This window comes from Tauraco erythrolophus, chromosome 18, assembly GCF_009769465.1.
Source record: "Tauraco erythrolophus isolate bTauEry1 chromosome 18, bTauEry1.pri, whole genome shotgun sequence".
Classification (NCBI taxonomy): domain Eukaryota; kingdom Metazoa; phylum Chordata; class Aves; order Musophagiformes; family Musophagidae; genus Tauraco; species Tauraco erythrolophus.
This window is the reverse complement of record NC_141482.1, coordinates 9,799,683-9,806,046: the sequence shown is the minus strand read 5'-3', so window position 1 is coordinate 9,806,046 and position 6,364 is coordinate 9,799,683.

Genomic DNA, 6,364 nt, shown 5'->3' with positions numbered 1-6,364 from the left:
AACAAAATACTTTTTTATTATTATTTTACATCACGACTGACCAAGCTAAATACTTTGATAATTAGAGATCAATAGATGGAATTTTCTAGTTGGAATATCCTCCAACACTCTGTAAAATAGCAGTATGTTTATCCAGTTCAAATGCAGAGTTCTTCACACGCTATTTCTGACAAAGAAGATATGGAGTCACACTTCGCTGTGTCATGACCAAGTTAATTTAAAATTTGCACACAAAGAAATATACTTTGTTTATCATTCTAACAATATCATATGTAATCTACAGTAGCGTAAAAAGAAACACAACACTTGCTCACTTGAATAATCCCACCAAATTTAGAACAGAACTTTTCCTGAAATAAAAACTTGAGGTCGTCAGGAGCTGTAGCTCCACTGCCCAGGACATGGTACTTAATAAATGACCTATAATTACGCAATACAAAAGGAATTTTGTCTTTGTTTTTATCTATCACCTGCTAATGTAGCTGAAGAAATTTTTTTAATTTAAAAGTTGGAGAGGTTTGATCTCTGGTAGCTAAGAAAGAAGCAGAAGTCCTTCTTAGTGCCATCTGACGGTAAAACATCCCTCTCTTATGGCCCTTTGCACAACCCGTGGTTGGGTGACGAGGAAACCTGATAAAAGTGTTTCTGTGGCAAATTGATAGGCATTGCTTGTACTGAAATTCTGCAGCCTTTTCTATATGTACAGACTTCATGAAAGATGGTAAGATTTATAGAGAAAAACGGAAGGAAGAAGATTATTTTTCGTAAGCTTTGGGGTGTATGAATTAATAAATTCTAGTTGTCCTGGCTCTTAGGAATTCCATTCTGTCTGAATTTCAGTTTTGTTTTCTACTTTCCTTCCCCGGTAGAGTTGAACCTGGGAATAGCATCACTCAATGGCTCGTTAGTTTGATAAAGTGGCATAAGCGACTATAGCTACAATGGGTACTTCCAGCTCAGAAGCATTTATAGGTCTCAAGGGAATTCTGAAAAACACCAGAAAGTCTTTAGGTACTGAATCACAGGCAAGTATTTTGAATCTTTAATTTTTTTTTATATATTCTTTTCTATGAGAATGTCAGAACTAAAATATGGAATATGCTTTTCCCACTTGGTTTCTATTACTTGTAAAGCATTCAAAAGCTTCTAGAATAAAATTACCTCTATGCCCTGCTAGGGAGCAAGCAAAACTCCACTGAGTATCAAGGGAGTCCCTCTGCCAGTGTTGCTTTCCATTTTTAACCCAAATATAATAATAAAAATGACTAAATATTAGACTGGAGCTGTACAATCTTAGATCCAGCATTTATTTGTTATCATGTTTATCCCAGTGGAGTTTTACTGTACTTTTATATTTATACAAAATGTGCTGAAATATATTCCACAAATTAACTAGTTTATTTTCAGGTGTGATATATTCATCATCCTAATCATGTAAGTTTGTTTTAAAAGTTTGTTCAGATTATGATAGAAGCCAATTTGAATTTAGGAAACAAAGAATTGATACAAATGCAGAAGAGATAAGAGGTGCGGGGAAGGAAGGGAATGTATGGCACAGAAACAATTCGCAAAGAAAAAAGAGAATTGCAGATAACAGATTAAAAAAAAAAAAAGAAGGTTATGAAGTTTCAAAAAATCCAACAATTTTAGAACAGTTTAGGGATACTCCAGTTCAGCAAAAATCTAAAGTCCACACAACCCTCAGCAAAAAAAAAAAGGGGCATAAAACATTTCCTTAAGGATAATGAGAGCCTGATACTGGAAGTGTTTTCACCCACAAAACCCCGAGCCCCTGAAAGCTGCCTGGGCACCCGGCTGTGGCAGGAACCCAAACGGAGAGCTCAGGTACGCACCCATGGATGCAACCGGACACTGGTTCCCCCACTTCCAGCCACCTGCACAGCAGCTGAGCACAGACTGTGCCAACCAGGGCTGCCCGGCGTCGGGCAAAGGACGCTTCATGCTGAGAAGCAACTGCAGATAATCAGAAATTCCCTGAGAAACTGAATTCAATCCTGAAACAATATCGCTAACTTTTCCAATCATAACTGTGCGTTTGCCATTGTGTGAAAGATAGTGAAGCATAGTTGCATCGTTAACCCCATAAAACCCTGAAAATTTCCCCTGTGTGGCTTTCCATCTGCTTTCTGACAATGAATAATTAGGCATCTCAACATAAAAATACATTTCTGTTTTGTTACAGTGTTCATTTGAGGTTTAGTCACAGTTGTCAATGTGCTATTTCAGTGAATAATATTTTCATATTGAGTTATTTTACAGTTCGTACAACAGTAAGAAATATCTTAAGGTACTAACTGATTATTTAGACTTTATTGTAGAGGAAAGTGATGACATGGAAAATATTGTATAAATAGCAAATACATTAAACAGCAAAATCCCTACCTTGCATTATGAATTGAAATGACATTATTTTAAAACATTTGAAAAACATCATCATAATTATATGTTATCAACACAGAGACAGATTACCTATTATTTTAACATAATTAATTTGAGCTCAGTGCATTTATGTTTCTGTGTATGTCATTATCCATCAATGTAATTATGAAATGCTAAAAATTGGGGTTTGAATCTTCAAGTTATTTTAATTGGATGTTTTTTTCTCTAAATCCACCGTTCATTTGTCTCCATCTTCAACGTCTGAAATTTTTAATTACATTTCTTTTTTGTCCGTCCCCTAGGCCACATCCCAATCTCACTTGTGATGTTTTCACACCAGGGCCTTCAAGAGAGATAAGCTTTCTCTCTTCAGTGACCACGAGCTTATAACCAAGTTTATATTCCAGTTTAGATTCTCTCCTTGCAATACTGTTGGGTTTTTTCCACGTCTTATTGGTATGTTCTGTTCATTTATATGCTTATACCTTTGGTTTCTTTTTTTTTTTTCTCTTTTAAACCTGTCCTCCTCCACCTATTGTGAAAGGCAAATGAAACAATAAATGGTATAATATTTTAAAAGCTTTCTCTATGACAGGGTTTGTTCCCCTGTCTAGCTCAACCGATAACTCTCTTTCCACTACTTCAATAGGTTTGGGTTGTGTTTTTTTTTTCTCTGAGCTTGCAAGGTAGGATACGTTGCCCCTGTGTGATCTCGGATGACGAAGGGGGTGGATGGAAGCTTTGTATGAAGGGAAAAGTCTACACATTTCTTGTCATACATAAATATCTGTCTGCAGGAAAGCATCGAGGCCACAGCTGTCCAACACAGCGCCAGGGAACGCCTGTCTCCGAGGCTCTGATGAGGCCTGACTTTTTTATGCCTCTGTCTGATTTTTTTTTTCCTTTCTCTCTCGTGATTGACATTTGTCTTTTCTGGGCCTTGTTTGCTTGCACTGCACTTGTAGGGAGCCTGGAGCACTGCAGTATTTTCATTTCAGTCAGGTTAAGGGTGACGAAGATTACACATGCATACTGATTTATGCCTTAAAGGCTGGAAATAGTGTCAAGTGTGATCTCAGCAGAGCTCTGCTCGATGACTCAAGTGCTCAGAACGGTGTTATACTCTCAGACATCAATCCTCATCCAGTAAAACGAAAACTCTGTCCAGAACATCGTTCAATAAAGTCCTGCTCTGTAAGTGTTATTAGTTATTAATAAGATAATAATGATGTTTCGAATGTTCACGCCAAAGCCAGAATCCAGCCTCTATCAGGCCAAGTACTGTTGAAACGCAAAGCAGCAAGCGGAGCCAGCCTTGAAGAGCTCTGACTGTAAATGTGCACTGGGTAACCGGGGTCTCTGCAAGCCACGTTATGCACCTACTCGTGTGCTTCTGAGAACATTTCACTGCGAAGGTCTGATGCAGAGAGGAGATGTAATGGTAAGTCCAATGCTTTTAAAGACAGGTCCTTGCATTATATTTGGAAGTGCCGTATGTCAGGAGATCTTGTAAATAGCAGTGGATCTGAAGGTGGCTGTTATCCTAAAGACACAGGAATTTTAAAAAATATTTCAAGCTCTGCATTACATTGAAGTCAGTGCCTCTCGACTGTCTTTTCTTCTTCTAACCATACATGTAAAACAAAAGCAAAACAAAACCCAGAGAGAGTGATTTGACAGTTAATATTCCCTTAAGATATAAAAGGCCAAGGACTTGAACCACAGGCGCCTGCGTTGCAAGCTACCGGTTCTTCTCATGCAGGTGCCTTTTTCTCTCTGGTTTTAACCAACGTAGCTGCCTGCACCTGAGAAACCAGCACAGACATTATCAAAATCCATATGTCCCTATGAAAAGTATTAATTTGGCCTCACCTCCTCTTTCCCCAATGAAAAAAGCCTGAAAAATCCCAGCCAAGCTCTATTTGCAGCATGCTGGGAAATATCAGATGGGATGAACAATGGAAGAGCAGTCCAAGACTGAGCACTTCCCTTCCAGTTGCCTTCAGCCCTTGCCAGCACAGGGAACTAGTCAACTGGGTTTGCTACTGACCAAGCGCTTTTTGCAAGACACCTGGAAGGAATGATGGAAGGGGTGGAGGGAATTCCTCTTTCAGAGGAAGTACAGTTAGCTCTGATGTTTTCCTGTAAGTTAACGTATCTCGTTAATAGTGTCCAATTGAATAATGCAGCAAATGTTTCTAAAAGAGCTGGTAATGTACCAGACACGAAGCCATGCACATGTGACTCAGTAGTGCCACCTCAGACCATCCCTGTATCAATTAAATACTGTTACCCTGACACTCCGTCTGAAGGAGCGAGCACATCAGTGAGTACAGCTGCAACCCTCTTTCCCTGCTGTACTTATTCTGGCAGGCAAAAGGGCGCACGTACCCTGCCTAACTGTCGTTATAGGTCCTTGGATAAGTGAAAATTCACTTTTAACAAAATACAATACCTATTCTTTCCTAATCAAGTCAAGCAGGCTTGTATTCTACTGAAAAGGCATTAAAGCGAGGGAGAAATAGATAAAAATAAGTTATGCTGTACTCCAAAGTACACCTGTGACTGCAACTATAATTGGTGGGTAGACAGACTGGCAGACACTGTCAATTTGGAAATGGGTCATAGTGTTCTGGAAAAAACAGCAAAATGAGTTAAAAGTCAGCTTTCAGTTCTACAGCTCCATCTACACTGTGGAAAAATAGATTCAGGTTGATTACCCTTACTCTAAAATTTAATTTATTTTGGATATATTCCCAAAACAGTCCCGTCTGCACTAACTGTATTTGTATTTCTGTGCTGTACTTTATAGGTGCTGGTTGTGCACCATGCTATCATAAAACCATCTAATCAATGTAAATTCCTTAACTTTTATTATTTTGGAGGAGAGAGGGGATTCTGAATAAATTTTTAAGCTCCTAGTAATGTTCCACATCCAATACACATTGTGTGGAGTTTATTTAGTACCCTTCTTAGTTAATGTGTTTAATGCGTTTTAATGTGCTCATCAAATTTTTAATCTAAAATTGGATTAAAATATACCTTAAGTCTTGCAGTGAGATAAATTTGATCCTTGCAACCAGCACTATGATGTGCTATCAAACACAGTAGGTTTCAAAAGCCGGAACTAGGATTATCACCTTTTGTGTCTTATCTTGGGCCGCTAACAATCCCAGGTCTGTGCTAGATTGTTTTGCCAAAATGGGTCAACGGAAATGTCAAGCAGGCACCACTTTCCCAGGATAATAAAACTTCAACTGTAATATGAACTGGCATTTGAAATTCTGGGTATGTTTAGTGCATACACAAACTATTCTGCATGTATTAATGAACACACAATTACATCCACACAGCTATAAAAACAGTTCAGCAACAAAATCAAATTTGGAAGGGGAAAGCAGAATTAATAGTTTGTTTTCCCATTCTTGTTCATCCACGTTATATGATCTTCAGTTACCCAAGTTAGTCCCGTTTTCCTCCCCCTGCAGCCTCTTTACCCCTGTAATGCCAGGTAAATGTTTTCCTCCCCACTACTGTGCACTCCTCAGACCACAAAAGAATTCTCAGTGCCTAATACAAGTCTGAAGGTATCAGGAGCCTGAACTGGATGCAAAGTGCACATAGATGGAATGTGTCTGTCAGAGACTTCAGCTGCCAAACACCGACTCTTTACTGATCACGTGCAAACGGAGGCTTCTGTGTCTTACAGCTTGGTGGAATTCAAGTAGAAAAAGGCACCTACCAAAGTAAAGGCTGTTTGACTTTCCAGTTTCCATTTTCTACTCAGTGTATGTGTGATGCTGTGGGTCTTTCCTGAGTAGCTGCATTTTTAATATGGGACAAAGTGGCATAACTTTCAGCGAGCTGGCACTCCACAACATCTGAGCCAGCTTGTTGCAGCAAAGCACTAAACGCACTTGGCACAAATCAGGTCAATCTCCCCTAAAATGGGGTGTCATCTTAT